At 42.6% G+C, this 24,728-nt stretch overlaps 1 protein-coding gene across 3 annotated transcripts in view; it reads right to left on the bottom strand.

The window, feature by feature from the left end:
- The window catches only part of EPHA6 (EPH receptor A6), an 855,214-nt gene that overhangs the window by 434,031 nt on the left and 396,455 nt on the right, over positions 1-24,728 (bottom strand). The window lies entirely within an intron of this gene.

Here is a 24,728-nt window from a genome sequence, read left to right on the forward strand (position 1 = left end):
TTATCTGAATGCTGAGAAACTGGAACTGTATTATCTGAATCACAGGTGTGTCCTGAGGGGAGAGAACAAATTACCATGATCACTATTTATAGCACATTAGTGCCTAATTGTATGGGATAAGAAACACAAAATGCCTACTGTTCCTAGTTATCTTTTGCTTGCAATTCAATAGCAAAAAGTAAGTTATCTGTATCATACATATCATATACTGAAAAGCTGAGAAAACAGAAAGACTTGAATGCCCAGAATTTTACAGGAGGTATGCAGCAGCACATAACAAAAAAGCTACGTACATTTTCTTTTCCTATAAACAATAACGCCAGCTTTGAAAAAGATATTCAGTGTTGTTATACCCTAGTCAGTCCCATGATATTAGAGAGAAAAGGTGGGTGAGGTAATACCTTTTACTGTATCAGCTTCTGTTGGTGAGAGAGATAGGCTTTTGAACTTACACAGAGCTCTGTAATTTTTTCTTTGCAAAAATAAGGATTGGGCAAGGCAAGTGAAATGGCATATGTGGCAAGCAATTTCCAGTTCTTGGGGTTTATATAAAAAGGATCCAAAGGGACAGCAATTTTAGGTACAGTTTTTAAACAAAAATGTTTCTCTTTTACCATGTCTGACTCTTCTTGAACACATCTGTGTAAGTGGGGGAATGGTCCCGCTATTGTGGGGAACTTTTCTGGCTTATAAATTACTCCGGTGAAATGGGCTAACGAAAGGATCTGAGCATAGCGCTGATGCAGTATGTGCTCTGGGGCTGCCTCCAGCTCAGCTCCCTTAGCCCTCTGGCTCTGGTTGCTGCAGTTCTCCTCCCAGCACAGGTCTGTTCTCTGGGCTGCTTCTGTGGCTCTGCTCCCAGCATTGACCTGCTCCCTGGGATGCTTCTCTGGTTCTCTCTGGCTGGCGTGGCTCTGCTCCCCAGCTCAGCTCAGGCCCCGGCTCTCTCCTTTGTTTGGCCCACTCTGTTCCAGGCAATTCCAGCTCACATGGAAGACAGGACCCCCCCTAGCCTCCTGACTCTCTCATTAGCCTGCCCGCCCTGTCAATCAGGCTGACCTGGAGTATTGACCTCTCCCCATTGCTCATGGAGACAGTCAGTCTCAGGGTCCTGATTTCCCATTGACCCTTCCCCTTTCTTTTGGTACTGGGAGCTAGCCAACCAAAACACCCCCACTGAGTTCTAGTAAGGGGCCAACAATCCCCTTACATCTGGCTGAATCAATTTAAACATTGGCATGAAATCTGGCCACTATTCATTGCTGTAGCGACTCAGTCAGTCGCTATTGAATACATCAACCCTGTTAGCCATCAACTGGCTAATTCAATGCAGAGACATATCTGCTGACTATTAATAACAAAAATAATTTTAAGTACTGTATACTCCGATTAGTGATTAAGAGCCATTTCAACCACGGGATAGTGAGCTGGATTCTATTCTGCCTCAGAGACAATTAGCCGAAGTTTTCACTAAAGGCTGAGTATTCCCCTACAAATCTCCATGCCATGGCAGCCCTTAACATGCAGCTCTCTCCACTCTGCTCTGTTCACACAGCTTGAACATAATGATATTGCATGGCATGACCTTCAGCAGATGACAAGTGACTACAGGGCTCTGGCAGTAAGGGTGAAGGAGTTGGGAGTGCAGGTGGTGTTCTCTTTGACCCTTCTAGTCAAGGGTAGGGGCCCAGGCAGAGACAGATGCATCCTGTGTCAGATGCATCTCGGTGTGAAGGCTGTTCAAGGAAGGAGGACTGCTAAGCAGAGATGGGGTCCACCTATCGAGGAAGGGGAAGAGCATATTTGGATACAGAGTGGCTAACCTAGTGAGGAGGGCTTTAAACTAGGTTTGAAGGGGGCAGATAAGTCAAGAACACGGAGACATGGGAGAAAGTTCAGAATTTCAGGGGAGCATGGACTATTATAGCAGGGATAAAGGAGAGACAAGACAGAACTGTTGCAGGGGGTGGGGGAATCAAATCAGTATCTTAGATGTCTGTATATTAATGTGAGAAGTACGGGGAATAAACAGGAAGAACTCAAAATGCTAGTAAATAAACATAACTATGATATAATTGGCTTCACAGAGACCTGGTGGGATAATGCGCATGACTGGAATATTGGTATAGAAGAGTACAGCTTGCTCAGGAAGGACAGGCAGGGAAAAAGGGGAGAAGGTGTTGCATTATATATTAAAAATGTATATATTTGGACTGAGTTTGAGATAGAAATAGGAGACAGATTTGTTGAACATCTCTGGGTAAGGCTAAAAGGTGTAAAAACAAGGATGATGTCATGGTAGGGGTCTATTAGAGACCACTTAACCAGGAAGAAGAGATGGGTGAGGCTTTTTTTAAACAACTAACAAAATCATCCAAAGCACAGGACTTGGTGTTGATGGGGGACTTCAACTACTCAGACATCTGTTGGGAAAATAACACAGCAGGGTACAGATTATCCAACAATTTCTTGGAATGTATTGGAGACAATTTTTTATTTCAGAAGGTGGACAAAGCTACTAGGGGAGAGGCTGTTCTAGATTTGATTTTGACAAATAGGGGGCAACTGGCTGAGAATTTGAAAGTGGAAAGCGGCTTGGGTGAAAGTGATCATGAAATGATAGAGTTCATGATTCTAAGGAATGGTAGGAGGGAGAACAGCAAAATAAAGACAATGGATTTCAAGAAGGCAGATGTTAGCAAACTCAGGGAGTTGGTAGGTAAGATCCCATGGGAAGCAAGTCTAAGGGGAAAATAATTCAGGACAATTGGCAGTTTTTCAAAGAGACATTATTAAGGGCACAAGAGCAAACTATCCCACTGCATAGGGAGGGCTGGCCTAACTATGAGGTGAACTGATATTGCCCCCTCAGGTGCCAAACTGGAGATGGGGGGGGCACTAGGACCCAGAGTGTAGCAAACTGTGTCTGCTGCTGGTGCATATGTATTCTCTCTACTGTAGATGCACAGAGATGGTGGAGTGCTGTGCTGGAGGAAGGAGGGCACAAGAGACATAACAGGCAGGCAGGAGAAAAAGTGAGAGGGAATAACAGAAAGCAGCAGGAGCTGCAGGGAGAGAGAGGAGGAGGAGGAGCCTCTTATGTACCTCTCTAGCACCCCCAGGAGCCTGGACTGATTAACACCAGCTTCTCAGGGAGCTTCCTGTTTCCTGCTGCTTCCCTGAACCCACTTGAGGAGAACAGGCAGTCAACTGAAGTAGGCCCTTAAGACGCTGATATCTTCCCTCACTCAGGCCCTGCTACCAGCCTCCTTATTTGTCCCCTTCAACTGAGTGTTGAGAGCCACTATAGCTGGCACAGAACAGCAGTCATGAGTGAAAGAAGAAAACGCCCCTCTGGGGCAGCATTCAGAAAAAGAAAGCAAAGGAAGCTTTTCTATCTAAGCAGGAAGCAGCTCTCCTGAGATACATAGACACAAATGTTCCCGGTGAGCCTTCCGGCCCCAGTGAGGATGTGAGTGGTGAGGAGATGCCTGATTTTCCAGTTAGTCAGAGTGCAGATGACCTGGAAGATACTGCAGCATCCATATCTCCATCTCAAATGGATGTAACAATGCACATTCCTGAAGAAAAGTGTAGATCAGAGTGTGGTGGAGGTGCAAGAAACAGATGCTGCTGAGTTTAGTTCCTTAAGTCTAGATGATCCAGGACTGTGGACCCAGTTGAGCAGTGGCCTGAGGGACTTCCTTGTACTGCATGGGCCACAGCAAGTGAAAAAATTCATGTTCCCCAAAGACAATGAAAACAGGAGTTTCCATCCAACACATTACTGGCGTGAAATCCCCAATGGTGACAAAGTGGAGAGGGCATGGCTTATGTACTCAAAAACCCAGAATGCTGCATAATGTTTTTGTTGGAAACTCTTCCAGTTTAATGATCCAGCCACATTGGGTTCTACAGGAAAAAAAGACTGGAAAAATCTGGCTAGAAATCTGACATGCCATGAGAAGGCAGTAAATCACCAGAGAGCATTCCATAGGTGGAAAGAGCTTGAGATGAGACTAAGGTTAAAGGCCACCATAGATGATCAGCATCAAGAGAAGATTGCAACAGAGTCTCTTTACTGACAGAATGTTCTGAAAAGGCTCATTGCCATTGTGAGAATGCTTGCTACCCAAAACCTAGCACTGCATGGCACTTCAGATCAGCTGTATGTGCGAAACAATGGAAACTTCCTTAAAATTGTGGAGCTGATGGCTGAGTTTGATGCTGTACTCCAGAAGCATCTAAAAAGAGTCACTACCCAAGAAATGTACACACACTACTACCTTGGAAAAACAATTCAAAATGAGATCATACAGTTACTGGCAACAAAAGTCAAACAGAAGATTGTGGCAGATCTGAAGTCAGCAAGATATTACTTTGTTATTCTGGACTGCACACCTGACATCAGCCATATGGAACAAATGACTTTAATGGTGCATTTTGTAACAACAACAGAACCTAGTAAAAATGTTCCTGCAATGGTGACTGTCAGAGAGCATTTTCTAGAATTTATTGGCATTGATGATATTACAGGAGCTGGTATGACAAATGTGCTTCTTAAAAAGCCGGAAGATATGGGAATTGTGATAGCTGACATGAGAGATCAGGGCTACAATAATGGTGCCAACATGAGAGGAAAGTACAGAGGAGTGCAGACATGGATCTGAGAGTTAAACCTTCAAGGTTTTTTTGTCCCATGCAATTCTCATTCACTGAATTTGGTGGTCAGTGAGGCTGCTGAATTTTTTAATGTAATTCAAAGCATCTATGTATTTTTCTCTGCATCAACTCATCGATGGAAAATTTTGAAGCAACATCTGGGAACATCCTCTCTGACACAAACCTCTGAGTGCCACACGACGGGAAAGTTGAGTGGAGGCGATAAAGCCTATCAAGCACCAAATTGGGACGATAGATGATGCCATAGTTGCCATTATGGAGGGTAATGCTATGACAGGAACTGTTCGTGGGAGAACAGTGGCAGAGGGAAATGGAATCATCAGAAACATACATAACTTCAAATTTCTGTGTGGCTTAGTGTTGTGGCATGACATATTGTTTGAAATAAATGTTGTAAGCAAGGGACTCCAAGATGTTGGCCTTGTCATATCTGGAGCAATGGAACAACTGGACAAAGCAAAGTCATACCTACAGTCTTACTGGTCAGATGAGGGATTTCAAAACGTTCTGAAGAGTGCACAGAAGTTGGCAGAGGAACTTCACACTGAAGTTTTTTTCCCAACCATTCAAGAATACAAGAAGACAACATTTTGATTACGAGGCACGGGATAACCCCATAAGACACCCCAAACAACAATTCAAAGTTGAATTCTTTAACCAGGTGCTAGATTGTGCAATACCAGTCAGTTGAAGAACGTTTCATGCAGCTCAAGGAACACAGCAGTATATTTGGGATGTTGTATGATATCCAAAACTCCTCACTATACCTGAAGAAGACCTAAACCAGCAATGCAGGGCACTAGAGACAGTGTTGACATATGATGACATGCACGATATCGATGCGAGTAATTTAGGTGATGAACTGAAAGCCCTTTCATGATACATTTAATCAGGATCAACTCCAAAGGCTGTTCTGGATTTTATGTGCACAAATAAGATGACCACCCTCTTTCCAAATGCTTTTTTTGCTCTGTGCATACTTCTAACACTTCCTGTAACAGTTGCCAGTGAAAAATGCAGCTTCTCCAAGCTGAAGTTAATAAAAACACATCTATGCTCCACAATGACACAGGAGAGGCTGGTCGGCCTTGCAACCATCTCAATAGAGCATGAGCTAGCCCAGATTGTGGACCTTCAACAGGAAGCAGTTCAAATCTTTGCAACCAAGAAGGCACAGAAAGCTCAGAAAGATTAAAATGCCAGGGCTTACTATGCAGACAAGAAAAGTTACATTTGCTGTTTAGGCATCTGAAAGTTAAGTGACATCTTAGAGACAACTCTGACCTTTTCATGTTCTCTGTATGTGTATATATACCTCCGTACTATATGTTTGATTCTGTGCATCCGATGAAGTGGGCTGTAGCCCACAAAAGCTTATACTCAAATAAATTTGTTAGTTTCTAAGGTGCCACAAGAACTCCTGTTCTTTTTGCGGATACAGACTAACACGGCTGCTACTCTGAACCCTGAAAGTTAAGTGTTACTTAAATTTTTTTAACAAGGCATTTTAAGTTGTTAGCTCTTCTTTATTTACTTAGACAACTTAGATGTCTTCAAGTTACCAGGGCCTGCTGAAATGCATCCTAGAATACTCAAGGAGCTGACTGAGGAGATATCTGAGCCATTAGTGATTATCTTTGGAAGGTCATAGAAGCTGGGAAAGAGGGGGGAGGGATAGCTCAGTGGTTTGAGCATTGGCCTGCTAAACCCAGGGTTGAGTTCAGTCCTTGAGGGGGCCATGTAGGCAACTGGGGTAAAAATCTGTCTGGGGATTGGTCCTGCTTTGAGCAGGGGGTTGGACTAGATGACCTGCTGAGGTCCCTTCCAACCCTGTTAGTTTATGATTCTAAGACTGGAAAAGGGCAAATATAGCACTAATCTGTAAAAATGGACATAAGGACAACCCAAGAAATTACAGACCAGTCATCTTAATTTTAGTACCCAGAAATATAATGGAGCAAATAATTAAGCATCAGTTTGCAAACACCGAGAAGATAATAAAGTGGTAAGTGACAGCATGGATTTGTCAACAACAAATCATGTCAAACCAACTTAATAGCTTTCTTTGACAGGTTAACAAACTTTATGGATATGGGTGAAGCAGTAGATGTGGTATATCTTGACTTCAGTAAGGCTTTTGATACTGTCTCACACGACCTTATCATAAACAAACTAAGGAAATACAACCTAGATGGAGCTACTATAAGGTTGGTGCATAACTGATTGGAAAACCATTCCCAGAGTGTAGTTATCAGTGGTTCACACTCAAGCTGGAAGGGCATAGCAAGTGGGGTCCCGCAGGGATCAGTTCTAGCTCCAGTTCTGTTCACTATCAATGATTTAGATAATGGTATAGAGAGTACACTTTAAAGTTTGCGGACGATACCTAGCTGGGAGGGGTTGTTAGTGCTTTACAGGATAGCATTAAAATTCAAAATGATCTGGACAAACTGGAGAAACAGTCTGAAGTAAATAGGATGAAATTCAAGAAGGAGAAATGCAAAGTACTCCATTTAGGAAGGAACAATCAGTTGCACACATACAAAATGGGAAATGATTGCCCAGGATGGAGTACTGCGGAAAGGGATCTTAGGGTCATAGTAGACAACAAGCTAAACATGAGTCAACAGTGTAACGCTGTTGCAAAAAAAAGCGAACATCATTCTGGAATATATTAGCAAGAGTGTTGTAAGCAAGACACGAGAAGTAATTCTTTCATTCTACCCTGCGCCGATTAGGCCTCAACTTGAGTATTGTGTCCTGTTCTGGGCACCACATTTCAGGAAGGATGTGGACAAACTGGAGAGAATCCAGAGAAGAGCAACAAAAATGATTCAAGGTCTAGGAAACATGATCTATGAGGGAAGATTGAAAACACTGGGTTTGTTTAGTCTGGAAAAGAGATGACTGGTGGGGGAACTGATAGCTGTTTTCAAGTACATAAAAGACTGTTAGATGGAGGAGGGAGAAAAAATGTTCTTCTTAACCTCTGAGGATGGACAAGAAGTGATGGGCTTAAATTGCAGCAAGGGAGGTTTAGGTTGGACATGAAGAAAAACTTTTGAACTATCAGGGTTAAGCACTGGAATAAATTGCCTAGGGACATTGTGGAATCTCCCTCATTGAAGATTTTTAAGAGCAGGTTAGACAAACACCTGCCAGAGATGGTCTAGATAATACTTAATCCTGCCATAAGTGCAGGGAATGGACTAGATGACCTCTCAAGGTCCCTTCCTGTTCTATGATTCCATGGATTAATTAAGCCTCACAACACTCCTGTGAGGTACCAATATGTAAGTACTACCCTCCTTTTTCATATGGAGTAACTGAGGTGCTGAGGGTTAAGTGCCTTAGAGAAGATTACAGAGGAACCCACCTCTGCTGTGATGCATACAAACCACTCAACAAAGGTTAGGCAGTTGGTATGCAATGGTTACAATACATTATGCTTATCTCAGTTATATCTGTGCTTCCCCCATCTATTTGTTGTGTACACCTGTTGTCTCATCTTATAATTAGGTGGATTATATGTAATTACACAACGATTTTATAAAACAATAAAAATAAAATAAAGTGGAGCACTAAAACAGAATTTATAAATGTGGGTGGAGCCATGCATGCCACGTCAAAGCGGATTTTCTGCCGTGCACTGTGTAGTTCCTCTGCCCTCCCCGCATAGTTGGGCACCGCCTCCGCCCCTTGAACTCCCATTGAACTTCCCCTTGCTCAGATGGGGCAATGATGGTTCATTCAGGGTCAGTGAAATGTTCAAAAGTCATGGTCGATGTGGCCAGTCTGGACAAGCAACGGCAAGCTTCCTGGATGCTTTTCCCTGGATTGCTCCCTGCAGATGCCATAGCATGGCAATTGCCGCCATTGTTTTTGCTCTTTTTGCCTTATGTTGTACAAGATGCACTAGCAGCTTGCATGACAGCGATGCAGCAGCGCAGCCACAAGCTTTTGCAGCATACAGCAGCTGCATGATGACAGCAGAGAAACCATGTAGCCAAGTCCACCATCCCCAACCACATTGTGAGGATTACCAGTCCTTTGTACCATTTTCACCAGAGTTGCCCTGCATTTCAGCCAGGGGCGCCCAAGATTCAAATTAAGATTTGTCATTTGCCATATTGCAGCCTACCATTCCATTGTAGTATCAGTGCAGCTGCTATCATAGCTGCATCAGGATCATCTATAAGCAAAAAAAAATCAAATTGGGAGTGAATCCCTCCAATCCCTCCTTTTGATTTCTAAAATAGTGCTGCCGCTGCCTAATATAGGCTAGAGTGCTAGAGAACCACCATATCATAGAGAGAGCAGCAGCAGCTGTCTGTGTGAAGCCTGCAGAAATTATATGCTATATATGCTATTACCTGTTATTTCCCTAAACCCACCCAACCTATTTTCTTGGCCTTCTTTCTTCCCCCACTGGCTACTTTGTCCCCCCCTGTTGTGATGAATTAATAAAGAATGCAGGAATAAGACACACTGACATTAGTGAGAAATGAGTGAAGATGAAGTCCAGCACAGGACATAGTCCAGAGAGGACACATCCAGCAGCAGTGTGTAGGAGAGAAGCCACACCACTCCATCTTGCAGGGGCAACTCTTTCTTTTGATTATTATGGAGAAGGGGCTGATGAGCCTGATCCCAGCTGCCTGTATGATAGATGAGGATGCCCACCAGCCCATCCCCCCCATCCCCCAAGGCCAATTAAAAATAGGCGAGGGAGGTGGACGGCACTTTTTCCTTTGTTGATCATGGCTGAGCTGATGATGATGATGATGGATTTGGATTCGATTGATTGATGCTGATGATGATGATGGATTTCCAGGATTTCATCACATAAGCCCATGGCGGGGGGAGCAAGGATGTTGCTGATGAGTGCTGCACTCGCGTGCTATATCTGCTATCAAGTAAGAGGGTGAAAACATGTAGAGAGTCAGGATTCAGAGGATTGTGGGGGGGGGGGGGGGGGGGGTGGGTGGAGTGGGTGCCAAGCTAAAGCTACTTGCTGAGGACACTGTGTTTGTTTTTTGCACAAGAATGCAAGCCAAGCCAGCAAGTGCAGGAAGGCTTTCGCTTCAGTCCTCCAGCAGTCTCCAGTCCCAGATTTTCTTCTTTGGCTCCTCTTTGGCATTTGATGCTTTTGCTTCCCTGCTGAGCGCTGAGTGCGCTGAGTCCCTGGATTTTTGGATTCTGAAAGGAATTTTAAATTCTTCTCTTCTTAACGGAGACTGATATAGACTGAGCGCCCTGCCCTCACACGATCACACAGCCGCATGGTCCATTCTTTTTTTTTTTTTTTGATTTCGACATTTTGATCCGGACTTGATCGGAGCTCACGCTGGGCAAACAGGAAAAAAAAAAAAAAATTTTCTTTTTTTTTTTTTCACACTGCATCCACCTGTTCAGAGTTCAGGCCAGCCAGGCGGTCACACTGGCACTGTGGTGGATAGCTGGAGGAGGCCACCGCGCCCGATCAAGCCCCCTAACCCCCCTAATCCGATATGTTAAATACCGACATAGCGCGTTCTCTCGTTAGGGAGGAGTACAGAAACCGGTTTAGACTCATAGTAAGTATTTTAGGGCAGGGACCACATTTTTGTTGTGTGAGAACAGTGCCTAGCATGATGAATCTGGGGTCTGTAGGTGTTTCTAATATATCAGAAATATCATCTGTGGCAGAATTAGGATTAAAACTCAAATCTGCTGACTCCTTCTGTGTTTACCCCAGAGGTGGTAAGAGTAAGAAAGATAAGAGTGAGGCATATTTGTGGGGAGTATGAGGAAATTAGCACTGCTGTTCCTCATGTTGTCCAATCTGTGGTTAAAAAAAGGACAATGGTCTCCAGGAATGCCCTTCTGGCACCTGTCACAAACACATCCCATGTTTAGCAAACTTTTGTGAGCATGGGAGATGATCTGATCCTCAAACCCAATGGTTTTCCAGTCTGATGTGAATAATTTGCAGAGTGCTATATTAAAGGCATACAGAATAAATGAGATATATGCATATGCAGGAAGAGTTTAAGGAGGTATTCTTTCAAAGATATATATGCCCTTCCTCCATAGATCAATCTGGAAGGTGTGAGAGCTGAATTGTAGAAGAACTATTGAAACCTAGACTGTCTCTGGCTGAATAAAGTTACTTGTTTTATTCATGTCCTGCTGTACTTCTACTTTGCGATTTGGCTAAGGCCCAGAAACTTCACTCTTATTATTACTTACAATTCCATGCCCGGTTGGTGGTGCCAGAAATCAGACAGAAGTCTCTTGGGTAAGCAAGTAAAAAAGATACATTCATGCATTAGGCCAGCACCTGAGAACAGTATTTAATGAGAAAACACTTGACACAGCAGCAGAAGATTAATACGTCACTTCTGAGATGAGAGTCTTGATAGGTTTTAAGACAAGTGTAGAATTTGGACTTTTCACATTTCCTGTTCTATATAAGTTATTCCATTACTGAAAAAATTAGCCTAGGAAAAGAGCACAGTAGGCAAGTCAAATTCCAGGCCCGCTTAATACTGTTTGTGGAGGTACTTGACATGTGACCTAATGGAAAATGACAAAACCTTGGAAGTCTGGCTGAAGTGTGAATGCAGGTCCTCTAGTAATCCATATGTTTATGAGAGAGATTTTCACTAGCCATGAAGCTCCAGACAGAGCACAAGTAACCCAAGGTCAAAGCTATGAATAGTATGCCACTTGCTCAATAAAAATGTAAATATCCTCCATTCTCTGAAACTGTAAAAGTGTTTAGTTGCACTGTGTAACTGGTCATCTGAACAGCATGGAAGAAAGATTGATGGAACTATTATTCATAGAAAGCCAGTTAAGGATATTGATAAATGGAACAACAGTAAGTACATCTCTTGATATTACAGCACTTACTTGATTGTAGGAGATGAGGCCACTGGCATGTTAGGATAATGTAAGTGTGCATAAATACACTAATCTACATAGATCAAATACAATTTACAAAAACTAAAAGCAGGTATTTTATTCCAAGGCATTAGCAGTGATTATATAGAGGTGACAAAATACCTGAAATGACTTTGAAACCTTTAAAAAATGCTTGAAGACAATTTAATATTTTGTTAACCTCGTTTATATAACAGTTACCTGTAAATTACCTTGGATTGGGTATATGACATTATAAAAAGTTTAAAAAAAACAAACATGTTTTAAAATCTCTCTCATTAGTCGTGATTCAGTCTAACAAAATGTCCTTTTGAGCTTTGTGGAAATCCACCTTCAGGTGTTGATTCTCAAAAACAATGATATAAACATGACAATCATGTCAAATATAGAACAATTAAATAATTTAGTACTTGTTTATATTTCAAGCTCTTCAGGGCAGGGACTACCTTTTGGTTATGCACCTAGAAGAATGGGAATCTGATCCATGATTGGGACCCTGAAATGATACTACAATACAAACTACTACTACTAACAATTTGCTGTCCATGTAATGAACAACAGTGAACTATAAAATAAATCTCACTAATGCATTGTATGAAACAGAACCGTTTTTTTTAATATAGCGTTTTTCATATTGAAAGCATCCCAAATCCTTCACAATATGATAAATCAAACAGTTGTACTGTGATTGAGCAATTAAACAGCCATTATGCAGTTAACACTACCTCTCGTACATTTTTGGACAGGATGTTGGCATGACAGGACACTGGTATTGTACTACAGTCTTTCTAAAAAGTCATAGAATCTTTAAGTGGTTGACTAAGTGGTTCACTATCAATGTGAAAAAGGGACTTAACATAATCTTACCATCTAAAGAACAGTGGTGTATCTGATAGTATTGTACTGTAGTGTGGACACTGAGTCTGAAACCCTGTCTTGGCTAGAAACATATACTTTTTATTCAGAACTATACAACATGTATTAAAAGCATATGGAAAGAGAAAGTCTATAGAGTAATCTTGAAACATAATGAAAAATGAGAATTAAAACTTGAGATCCTTAAAATTAATAATACACATTTTGCAATAAAAAGTAGCAAAAAACTTTCCTTCTCTCCAGAAATTAATGTCAGCCTATTTTTCATTCTGCTAGCTCTATTATATTAGTTGATAACATTAAAATAATATATTCTGAATGGCTGTTAATGTATTAAATTATTCCTTATTTATCATTAACATACCTCATGTACGGTCTTCATTTTTTATCCATAGTTTTGCATTAATTTCTATCCACTTTAGGAAGATTTAAGTTTTGAAATAGACGCGCTGGATAGTTCATACTTATTGTGACATTGCACCCCATAATGCTTTATAGAAATATGCATATGAATGTAAATATGACATAACTGGAATATGTTTTATGCTAGATATGCCATGTAACATATCTTTGCAAAGCCCATGTTCTGCTGCATGTATTCATCTTATTTGTATGCATGTATCATTTTTATATCTCAAGTTATGAGTGTTGTCTCTATGCTTGTATTTAAAGTGTTTGCCGTAGAAAGCACCTAAGGCAGATTTGATCAATATAGTTTGAATGGGTTATTCAAGTAAATGGAAGCGCTTGGTGAACAATGGACCTTGACAGATGCCAATCCACATCTGAGCTTTCCTGGGAACATTCCTGTAGAGAACTAAATCATGCATGGACATGTGACTTGCCCATGTGACTTCAAGACTCCATCTTGTAGCTGGGATTCTACACAGGGGGAAGTGAGGGGTTTCCACTCACAAGAGAGAAACTATATAAAGCCCTGGGAGACCCCTCCATTTTGTCTTCAGCTGGCACAAAAGATAGCCTGTCCACCCCAAAGAGATGCCTGAAAGAAATTGAAACAAAGAACAGTAACTACAGGGGTGTGAGTGATTGCTGGACCCAGACTAGGACAAAGTCCAGTCTGTAAAAGAAGGTTATTGGAACATCTCTGATGGTGAGATTTCATCTGTAATCACTTTCTTACTGTATTAGGCTTAGACTTGCGTGTTTTATTTTATTTTGTTTGGTAATTTACTTTGTTCTGTCTGTTATTGCTTGGAACCATTTAAATCCTACTTTTTCTGCTTAATAAAATCACTTTACTTATTAATTAACACAGTAAGTATTAATATCTGGAGGGGCAAACAGCTGTGCATCTCTCTCTATCAGTGTTATGAAGGACGAACAATTTATGAGTTTTACCCTGTATAAGCTTTATACAGAGTAAAACAGATTTATTTGGGGTTTGGACCCCTCTGGTGTGACAGATTTCAGTTACCAGTCTGCCTGAGGTATCAGGTGATCAGGCTGAGGCCACAGGATTGTTTGGGGAGGAGATGGCAAAACACACCAAGGGTTTAAATTTTAAAGCTTTATGAATAAAATAATAAAATAACAGCGGAGAGTGATGGGTGCTCCATGTCACTCAGAGGAAGGAAGAAAGCGTTAGTGCCCCAAGCCCTAACCCACTTTCATACTCACACATGCTCTACCCGCGGCTGGCCAAGCCTGGGTATAACGTTGTGGGGTTACATCATCCCTATGCTGCCTTGGTGGAAAGTTACAGCAGCAGCACATCAAGAATAGAGGGGTTAGATAAAGTTGTTATGAGAAAGTTGGGAGCTAGCCCGGGGGAGGCAGACGCCAGGTGGCCTGGCTGGGATCGGTTTCAAGGTGATAAACAAGACCATAATCAGATGGATTGCATGGGAAATGGGAAACCAGTAAGCAAAGGGCCATGCATGTAAAAAGTGTGTGTATCGGACAAAGAACCAATCAGTGGCAATGTAATGTTGGTGTGTCTGACGTTTGCTAATATGGAGAAGCCTATATAATATGATGCATTGTACACAATAAACGATTCTGCTTGCAATCATATTGGTTGTTGTGCTTTATCCCGGCCTGCATGAGAGCATGAGATGCAACATAACGTAAGAAGAAAAGGGGAAAGGGTGGATAGGAGTTCTGTCCTGGGCCCAGGTTGTCAGGGGTCCAGTGTAATCTCCCAATTGCTCTGGCTCTCAGGAGGGTTTTATGTCCAGGGTTCCTTTGGGGGTGTTTCCTTCCACAACCTCTGTTCCTGGTGCTCTTTGTACTAGTCCAAACCGGCTTTCTGTGGTCTCCTCAACTTTTCCAAAACACATCGGCTCCAGATGCACCGGCAGGACTTTCTTTTTCCCCGTGTTGGCCTTCACTTTCTCGTTCGGTTTGGGCTGCCTCCGCAGGTCTGTCTAGTTAGCTGAATTCTCCTTTCTCATGGCTGGTCGGAGGGGAGGGGAAGGGAGAATCCCAGGCCCCCCTCTTTCTTGGCAGGCAGCCGAGTGTCGGCTGTGACCTGTGGCCTTGGGCCGGAGTCAGTGCTCTATCTTTTGACTAAGTGAGCTGGAGTGTCGAGTTAACCCATTCTCTGCTCTTTTCCTCCTTCCCCCTTTTGGCCTCTCACTCCCTGCAAGGGAATCTTCCATTCCACACTCACTCACACCTTTGACCCTTCCCAAAATGCCCTGCAATATACAATGCTGATCTGCCTTTCCCAGGGGACCCCTTGAGGGCAGGGGCCATTCGGGTGTGACACTGGGAATGGTTGATGTGCTAAGACTACCTCTGAGCCCATTTTCCCTGGCAGCTTGGGACTTCAGTGCCCTGCCTGGTTGTGCCAGACATGCTAGCTTGCTACAAACACAGACCCAGGTCTGAACCATGTCCCCCAAAAGCTGCAGGCTTAACTGAAAACAGCTTAAGAAGTGTTCCCATCTCCAGCACTCAGATATCCAACTCTCAATGGAGTCCAAACCCCAAATAAATCCCCAAAGAAGTAATTGCAAAGATATGTTACATGGCATATCTAGCATAAAACATATTCCAGTTATGTCATATATACATTCATAAGCATATTTCTATAAAGCATTATGGAATGCAACGTCACACTTACCACACCTGTCATGAGTAGTAATTTTTGATCTAGAACACTTAGAAAAAGTGGACCAGGTCCCCACCTGATGTAAATGGAAATAGATCCAATGAAATCCATGGAGCCTCACCAATTTACAACAGCTAAAGATCTAGACCACTCTGTACAACTCAATACTATCCAGTAAATGTTTTAGATTTTGGTTTTAGAAGGGTGTTTGTTTATCTGAGGAAATGTTATTTTGAAGTGTGTTATCAGAATTAAAAGTACTACAAACATTATTCACATATATGGCTACAGTAAAATGTTACTCAAAATATAGACAAAGTGTTATATGTACTGCAGTTTTGAAGATTTGTTCTTTCGGTTAGATCTACAGTAGTTATATCTGTTCAGGAAAAATATTGAGCTGAGTTATGAATGTTGCGTTAAGAAACGAGAGATGAAATCTCTTTAGTAAATTGTTTTTAGATAACAGTCTATAGTGCTTTATAAACTTCTTTTAAATCCCTTTCTAATATTGAACAAACCTTGGAAGGCATAGAGACTGCATTGATTATTAAAAAAGAAAGAGAAAGCAGTTAAAACAGTACTCAAGAAGGAACAGTCCTATAGAATATAACTGGACAAAACCAATAAGATTGTTTGAAAATTAAATAGGGCTCCACACATATTGCTTTAAAGAATTCAGATCATTAGATCTCCTTTCAGTAGGTTTTTTGACATTGTGCACAATTCTACAGCAGAAATATAATTGTCTATTAAATTCCAAAAATGGTTTTAAAAAACTAGTAGGAAAGTTAGCATTTTCTATTAAATCCAATAAGACTTTTCCATAAGAGATGAGTGTTTCTACCTTTTTGTATTTGTTGGAAATCTCTCTTCAAACTGAAAAATTTACATATTCTGTTTAAATCTCCTTTATGATTACAGATTTCTTTCTACATATGCATTTTTCTAATACAAATATGTTTTTTTCATAAATTGTATTTCATTGTTAAAATGTAACTATGTATCAGGTGGTAGAAGAATTCAGTAGCAAGAAATGGAGTGTTTACACAGTGTAATGACTGATGGTACAGCCAAATGATTGTCTTTCTTAAAGCTCAAACCTTGTGTGGAATATTAATTATTTTGCTCCTATAAAAAGGAGCATTGCAAATAAGTACCACAGAGGCAAAAGGAATCAGTGCAAGCCAACTAACCCAGTGCGAGAAAGTTCTGAGAGAGGGCTACTGCTAGTCAGCCACATAAAGTGGAGACCTTAGGAAATAAGGGGAGTGGGGACATTTAGAAAGGCAAGAGGTAAACTGTGCAGTTTCACAACTGAAAAGAATCATTATATGCAAACAAAATGGGCTATTCTAAGACCTAAAACCAAGAGAGAGGTGGAATAAAGTTTTGTTATGCAAACATCTTGTCTCTTCCCAAAGCAAACATATTAATTATTATTATTATTTGTATAAGAGTTGCATCTAGGAGTCCCAGTCATGGACCAGGCCCTCAACTCTGCCAGGTACTATACAAAACCAGAACAAAACTCCCTTCCTCTTCTATTTTCCCCTTTCTAAGGAATTAGCATAGTTTTCAAATCTGTTAACTGGTTTCAACATAATTCACCTTTAAAACACAAGGCACAACAAAAAGAGAAAAACCTTCAGCATAATAAAAATGTGACGCTGGGAATGCATGACAGTGATGTAAATGATGGCGAGCAAGAAGTGGAGTTTTAGAAACAAAAATATGAACACATATTAAGGGCCTTTTTTATTGACTTCAAGGGGCTTTAGATTGGCCCCTTAATATCATGCCCCTTTTTACCAGTTACAATAAACTCCACCTCAGCTACAGGAAGTGAAAAAGGGAAGGAGCAGAAGAAATGGATATCAGTAAAAATACAGACATTGACATTTCCTATCACTCCTATATCTGGAGTGATGAAAAAAAAAGTTTACCTTGATCAGGAGATAAAGAAGAAAAGAAGTAATCTTATATTGGTACTGATGTTACATATATTATATAAAAAATCAATTTAGTTTTCATTAAGTTTTTTTTATAATGATCTCTCTCATAAGGGAAAAAGAGAGGCTGGCACTCATGATCAAATGATCTGAGAGGAAGAAATGGATGCTGGATTTATAAGAAGATGGAAATTCAGAAAACGTAGGTATTTATATATTTTCTAGTTATTGAACACAGCTGATTTGTTCACATGTTTTGAGACAGTGACCCATGTGATGTTCCACCCACATGGCTAGTCCCTAAAACAGCTCTGCTATGCACACCTACATCCAGTTATTTTATTAGGAGATTCTTCTGAAAGATTGATCCAATTTACCCATGCATGCTATGAAAAATTTTCTTCAAAGAAATGGAAACTGATAGATCTTGGAGTGTTTTGTTCATTAGTGAGTTTGGCAACTGCAGCTCATGCAGTGGAAAATGGCCTATGTAAGAAACTGCCCATATTATTTTGAAATTGTTTGGCATGACTCACAGTGTCTGTTCAGAAAGGATCGCTGGAATTCTAACAGGACTCAGGTGCACTGCCTCAGCTGTCTGAGGAAGCTCCTGAGACACATACCCATATTATGTCTCACTGTCTGCAATGATATCTGCCTCTGACTTTGGCCAGCACTAAAAATTCACCCAACATGAAACAGATAATTATCTTCCAGATTAACAGACATCTGTTGACTCTGGGCTGTCCCTGCCCTCTTTCCTTGCTTTAATGATTCACCCTTTCCATAAGCAGTGTCTCCTGGGGCAGTAGGTGACAGGAGGTACTACTTCTCATGATGCTTTTCCGATGTGCCTAAGGAAGGTCTGATCACCGGTGATGGCAGAAGTAGCAGTAGGAAAAAAAACTATAATGCAGAACCAAGGCCTCAGAACTATGTGGCTTCTAAACAGGAAGCAGTAGTTTACATGGCAGTGAGTAAAGTTCAAAAGTATGCGCACACAGTTGTATGTACATTTTTGTATTGCTGTTGTGTGGAGCCATCCAGTTGTTTCTCTTTAAACTTTCATTAACCCTGTTCTGTTAAGGATTCTTTCAAAGCATGGAAGAGATTAGATAGAGATTCAGCCTACTGTTAACAGGCTATTTATCCTCCAAAGACACACAGAACCTGAGTTTGTGTCCCGATTCAGACCGCTTTCTTGAGTTTGGATTTATTAGTAACTCAAAGTATGACAAAAAAACCTCTGTCTAAGCTTCTTCCCTGCAATTGGCTGTCCATAGAGTTTCCCATGAGGTCCTTTTCTTTGCTAGTTCCCTTTCCCCTCCGAACCACTCTCACCTCTCAGATCCCATCTGGAAATTAAATTAACAAACGGTGTCTACCACAATGAATCAGTAGTACTTCAGCAGTTTTTAGACAGATTTAACTCAGCTGCTACCCACACTTGCCCCCTTCCCCACCCCCATTAAAGGTCCCTTTCAACTTAACTGGATCCCTTATGCTGTGAAATATTGTGGGTAAGTATTTCACACTTCAAAAAGTCTTCGCTCAATCACACCTTTCTGTGCGAAAAAAACTGCATGGAAGGGCAAAAACAAAATTCAAAACTCCACAAATGTCAACCCATATAATTTTTTAACACATGCTCCAATAAGGAGTAGTGGGGAGTAATAGACGAGCAAAGAGGCATTCCCTTGCATTTGAGCAGAATCCTCTAGATATACCAGTATCTACCCTATGGAATTTAGGATGTGCTGGAAGTTAATGACACTCTCAGCATTCTGAGGGATTTTCTGGAGGATTAACCTGTTTCAAAGGAGAAAATGTTAGTTTAGAATGCCTCCCCCGCACTTCTCCATTGCTGCTTCAGTAGCACAATGTTCACAGAGATGGACTATTTTTGGGAAGTGGAAGGGAAGAAGGGCTGCTGTATAGGTTCTGCTTCCCTGATTTCTCTACTCTTAGCATGAACTTGTTCTTCTCTCTAATACAGAATAAAAGAAAGCATTTGTCCCTGTATATTTATTATACTGTAGTCTAAGCAAATTAATCAGAATGTATTTTTTTGGGGACATTGTTAGTTTTTTTGTTAACAATTTTACTCCTAAAATTTGAATGAAATAACATTTTCTAAAATCTAGGCCATTAATGTTATAAAACTTTAAAAGTTCCAATTCTCTAAAGCAGCATAAAATCTGTACATTACATTACTAAAAATGGTCAAAAGGGTAAAACAATAATTTATTTGTAGCCTGGGTGCCTGATGAGTATTGTGTTATTACAGCACCTATTAGTTCATATTACTTTTATCAAGATGAATGACAATTTTATAGGGTGACGTCAGAAACAAGACAGTGATCCAGAACCTGATTCTCTTCTGATTTACACTGGTGTAAATTAGGATTAAATCAGTTAAATTAGTGTAAATACACTGGGATAAATTAGGTGAGAGAAGAGAGTCAGACTCCATTCCAAAAAATGCACAAGAGGATCACAAAGTAGATCTTTAGATCCACTACTTAATTTTCTATTGTATTTCTGGCATATTCTATTTAATTTTCTGTTTACATGTTTTGAGTGTGCATATTCAAATAAGAGACACTAAACAAATAGGAAATGTGTACTATTTTTTTTATGTTCAACCCGCAATAAACTAATTAAAAGAATCTCAATCAGCATGGAAAACCTACTAAGATGTACTCATTTTAAATCAAGAAACAAGTTAAACCTTGCTATAGTTTCAGATACTGCATAAAAATTTGCTTTTTATCCATGTGCAAAATACAGTACTTGGCAATGTATAGGAGATTTGCAGAGTGCAAAACATACAAGAACTCTAAAGAAGGGGTTCTCACGACAAATTTTTTGATGGCCTCAGAGTGCAGCCACCAACTCTTGCTGGTGGGCGCTCTGACAATTTTTCCTAAAATACTTAATTAACTTGAGGAAAAACAAACGAATATGCACATATACATTTCCAAATCACTGTAATTTAGTTATTGCTAGCTAATAAGTCTGTGAAAGGTGATATTTGTATGTTTGTTAATATTTTTCACAGCCTCCCAGGCCAGCTAGCTACTAAGTCTGCAGTGAAAAGTGATATTAACAAACATAAAAGTATCACTTTTCACAGCAGACTTATTCAGCCCTGGCAAGCCCAGGGACAAATTAAACAGGGACCAGGGGCAATGAGGGGTGGGGGGATGCAGCACAGAGCCGGAGCCTGAAGCCCAGGGGATGGGGCCCCAGAAAGAAGCCTGAAGCCCTGCAGCCAGGGGATAAGGCCAGAGCCCGAAGCCCCGTGGCCAAAGCCTGCCACCCTGCCATCCCAGGGCTGAAGCCCGAGCCCCACCCCAGCCCAGGAAAATAGGGTTGTCCTGGGTGTCTCCAGAGGAGGATAGGGCCCAACCCCTGCTGGCAGTCCCAGCGACCAACATCAAAGTGGCACATCCAGGAGCAACAGGGAGAGGGAGAGGCAGCTGCTTTGCCCCCCAATCACTGCCCAGGAGGCTGTAGCTGCAAGAAAAGCCTCTGGTGGCCGCATGCAGCCACGGTGGCCACATTAAGAGAAACTCTGCCTAAACTGTCATTGTAAGTGAACTATCAAATTCTGAATCCATTAAGCATTTTGATAAGCTAGCGAGAACATGAAATGTAAATACTAAATACACGTCTGCAAGATACAAAATCTAGAAAAAGTGTAAAGGCCTTTATGGTTACATCTACAAGTATATTATTTCCAGGTATTTGTTTTTAAATACTAAGCAAATATGATTATTATTGTTATTACTAACAAATGTTAACCTATTGAAGACTATGTTACATATAGGGCTCTACCAAATTCACAGCCCTGGAAAACGCATTGTAGACCGTGAAATCTGGTCTTCCCTATGAAATCTGGTCTTTTGTGTGCTTTTATCCTGGGCCTATACTATACATATTTCATGGCCAGTGTTTCTCAACTCAAAAAGGAGGTTGTGGGGGGATCACAAGGTTATTGTAGAGGGGTCACAGTATTTCTACCTTTACTTCTGTGGTGCCTTCAGAGCTGGCAGCTGGAGAGTGGCAGATGCTTGCTGGCTGCCCAGCTCTGAAGGCTGCAATCCTCTCCCATGACACCCGTATTTTTGCATTGCTGCTGACAGTGACGCTGCCTTCAAAGGTGGGCTCCCAGCTAGCAGCCGCAGAGCTTCCAGCAGCCGAAGGAGGTTCGTGGAGCTGAGTCTGACCCAGCTCCAGGAGCGGCCCCTGCAGGGGAAGAGGAAGTCCCGTCCCTCACCAACCCGGCCAGAACCAGCAGCTGGAGCCTGGCGTATGGTAGGAGCCTCGGCAGGGTGCCCCCAGCCCTGCACCTCTCCGGCTCCGGGCCCAGTGCCCCAGCCCTCAGGGGCTAAAGGGATCTTGGGCTGGCTGTGTGTGTGGGAGGGGTGACCACAGAATCCCCTGTCCCCCACACAAAAAGTGAGGCCACTCCCAAACTATGGAACCCTCATTTCTGCACTGCTGTTGGCAGCAGTGCTGCCTTTAGTGCTGAGCACCCTGCCAGCCGCTGCTCTCTGGCTGCCCAGCTCTGAAAGCAGTACTGCTGCTAGTAACAGCACAGAAGGAAGGATGGCAATATCGCGACCCCCTATAATGGCCTTGCAACCTTCCCTCCCCCATGATGCCATTTGGGTTGGGACCCCCACCCGTTACAACACCATGACATTTCAGATTTAAATATTTGAAATCGTGAAATTTACAATTTTTAAAATCATATGACCAAAATCGACTGAATTTTGAACAAGGTGTGTATTAGGTATTAAGAAGTACACTCCTTTCCACAGCATTTTGCAGGCCTCCTAATAGGACAAAAAAGTTAAAATAAAATTCAACGCCTTGCTACATGCCAGAAACAAAAGTAGCGATAACGCCTAATTCAGTCTCTGAAAATGAAAAAGGAGCTTTGAGCACTATATCCCATCTGATCTTTCATATTTTCAACCCCCAAGGGGCTACAACAGTGGTCCCCAATGCTGTGCCCGCAGGCGCCATGGCGCCCGCCGGGGCAGCTATGTGTGCCTGTGTACTGTCCAGCGGACGAGCATCTGCCGAAATGCTGCTGAGAAGCAGCATCACCCAGAGGCGTCGCCGCCGAAATGCCGCGCCTATTGATATTGCCACTTCTCGGTGGCATTTCGGCGGATGCTCGTCCACCGGCCACGGTCCTCAGTGGCTCGTTGTCTGGCGCCCACCAGACGAAAAAGGTTGAGGACCACTGGGCTATAGTTTTCCGCTATAGAGATCAACTCTTGTAATAAATATATACATGTAACGCTCTAAAAAGGATTATTGAGGATGCAAAGTCAAATACTCAAAATGGAAATGTCGAATTAAGCTTGCCTGTACAATCTTAATTCACCCCCTTGCACGTATGCATTATGATGCAGTCTGTAACTACATAATCACATACTATTTTCCAGCAAGACCAGTTGAATTCTAATCTCCCCCTTCCAGCCGGCTGCCCAAGTCCCAGTCTAACCCCCTCCCAGCCTCTTCTCCTTCCCACACCCAGTCCCAGTTTGCCCCTCCTAGCTCCTCATCAAGGCTTCCAGTTCCAGTCTCCCTCCTCGGACTCCTCATCCAAACTCAGTCTTCCCCCTAAAGCCTCCCTGGGTCCTTATCCCAGTTTCTTTGCCCATCAAATACCAGTTTTCCCACTGCATCACAGCTCCTTGTCAGGTTTTTCTCTTTCTCCTCTCTCTCCTGCAGCTATTCTCCCAGCCTCCTTGTCCAACCAGTCCCAGTCTTTGCCTCTGCCTCTCCAGCTCCTCATCAGAGCAAAGTGTTCCCTTCACCAAATAGGTACCAGTCCCAGCCTCTCTTCCCACACTGACTCCTTGTCCCCTTGTCCAACCAGTCCCAGTCCCAGTCCCTGTTTTATCCCTTCTGCATTCAGATCAGATTACTTTCTAGCAGGGGCGGCTCTAGAAATCGGGCTGCCCCAAGCAGCGCGGAGCGCTGCGCCGCCCTTCCCCGGTCCCGCGGCGGGTCCCGTCTTCCCGCGGCTCCGGTTGAGCTCCCGCCGGCATGCCTGCGGCAGGTCCACCGGAGCCCGGGACAAGCGGACCTGCCGCAGTCATGCCTGCGGGAGCTCAACCGGAGCCGCGGGAAGACAGGACCCGCCGCAGTCATGCCTGCGGCAGGTCCGCTCGTCCTGGGCTCCGGTGGACCTGCCGCAGGCATGCCGGCGGGAGCTCCACCGGAGCCAAATGCCGCCCCCCCCGGGAAACGGCCGCCCCAAGCGCCTGCTTGGCGCGCTGGTGTCTAGAGCCGCCCCTGCTTTCTAGTCCATGCTGCCTGGGTGCCAACAGGGAGTGATCAAAATCACAGAAAAAGACAGGCTTCCAGCTCTCAATTCTGGTGCCCGGGCCAGGGCAGCTGGGAGCAGCCATTACAAGGAAAGTCAGGGCTGGAGCATGGTCAGTTGCTGTGTGTGTGAGCAGTCCAGGGAGCACTACGAGCTGAGAGAGACTTGAGCATACTCTATGAAGATGGAATCTTTGGAGATTTTAGCTTTTCAGTTGTAGCAAGTCTCTACTGAGCATGAGTAAGCTGTGATTTTTAAAGGCTTACAACTTAGCCAAATTTGGGTAGACTTTCACAGGGATGACAAAAGGCAAATCCCTGACAAAAGGCTACCTCTGGCAAATTTCTAAGTTCCTGTTCCACAGCATGCAGGCGCTAGTGCATTTCAAAGAAAAGGTTTAAAGAAATTTTTAATATGGACAAATCAACATATTATTCCCTAGCCTCTTCTCAGAACCAGGTGAATTGTTTTGGTTGAAAATGTCCAGAAATCTTCATACTGAGGCAGACACCTTGAGTGTAAAATTTCAGCCCTAAAGGTTGAAGTTTGACCAAGTGATAAACAACTGAATCAGGGTCTGGCAAACTTAATATCAGGAAGTTCTACCAGTCTCGCCTATAACAGATCAGGGGGCGGGGGGCATTCCTTGAAAGGGAGCACAGATGCTCTACTTCTCATGGCTGGTTAGCTCCATAGGCATGGATGAGGGGAAAGGAGAGGCCAAGATCCCACCCTTTTGGACATGGCTACTGTGGTCCTTGAATTGAAAAAGAGACCATGTTCTGTAAATATATTTGGGCCCTGCAACAGGACCTAAGGTTGAGGAAACACTGGGGTTTTTTGTTTTGTTTTGTTTTGT

The sequence above is a fragment of the Mauremys reevesii genome, linkage group 1 (assembly GCF_016161935.1).
Source record: "Mauremys reevesii isolate NIE-2019 linkage group 1, ASM1616193v1, whole genome shotgun sequence".
In the NCBI taxonomy this organism is placed as follows: Eukaryota; Metazoa; Chordata; order Testudines; family Geoemydidae; genus Mauremys; species Mauremys reevesii.